Source organism: Saccopteryx bilineata, chromosome 6, assembly GCF_036850765.1.
Source record: "Saccopteryx bilineata isolate mSacBil1 chromosome 6, mSacBil1_pri_phased_curated, whole genome shotgun sequence".
Classification (NCBI taxonomy): Eukaryota; Metazoa; Chordata; class Mammalia; order Chiroptera; family Emballonuridae; genus Saccopteryx; species Saccopteryx bilineata.
In genome coordinates this window covers 101123294-101124444 of record NC_089495.1, presented here as the reverse complement: position 1 = coordinate 101124444, position 1151 = coordinate 101123294, and positions in this window count along the sequence as shown.

The following is a 1151-nucleotide window of genomic DNA, read 5'->3' as shown; positions in this document are numbered from 1 at the left end:
TACGAGGGTTTCCCTGTTCCTGCCCACTTAATTCTAATAACCTCCATTTACGTTGGTAAACAGACTTTAAATACATAGATCTCACCTGAATGAAGCCAATGGCTGTGCCGTTTCCTCGAGAGTGCCTGCTCTGACTCTGGACCCAGGTTGACCTCTCTCTATAAGCTCACATGGCACGCTGTCTGTCTTCATTTTAGTATTGAACAGTACTGTAAGTGAATAATTAATTATGCAGAAAGGAACTGTTTACTATCACCACCATTTCAAAATAGAAAGGTCTTTTAAATACAAAAACATTTAGGAAGAGACAAACTTATTTTAAGAAGATGTAAAATGTTTTCAAATGTAGAAAAATCACACCATACTTTAAATTGTACATTTTATGTCATTGTTTTTGATAAAAGTTTGTTGGCTTTGGCATCTTTATAGGACACTGCAATAAGGAAGAAGAGCTCAAATGTCCAACTTGTTCTAGTGGTGTGGTTTTGACAGATTCACCAAGGATTTTGAGCAAGTGGATGAAATCTTCTCACATGATCCAGAACTATTCTTGGTGAACTGCGAAAGGCTAAGGAACAACAGTCCTCAGAGGTTTGTGCCCATCTTGGTCTCAGGGCATCAGCAAGAACTCTCCACATGGGGCTGCCCAGCTCAGGCCTCTAATGGCCTTGAGCAGTCGGAAATCCATCTACAAGGAATGCTGTGGGCCACAGGTCCCTGGGGAAGAATTGGCTTTAGCTTACAAACAGGTATTTGGAAAGCACTTTGTTTAGTGTGCCCAACCATTCTCCACACCTATTCTTTTTGCTTAATTCAGTTTGGGTGTTAGATTTAGGAGCTTACCTTTCACTCATATCCAGTACAGAAGTGTTTAAATGTTTTTAATGATTTTTAATCTTGTTAACCATAGCACTATTTTCCAATATAATTTCAAAGTTTAACTGAGATATTTATAATTTACTTTGGCAGATGCTCTGTAAAGATCATAAACTGTTCTTATTTTGTGCATGAATATAAAGTAGTCTTACCATTTGTTGGAAGAAACATAAAAACAATCTATTTTAATTCCATATTACTGTGTTTTTTATTTTCTGTCTGACTTCTTTAAGTATTAAGTAATTTCTATTTGTAAATTCAATAGCATTGGTTCA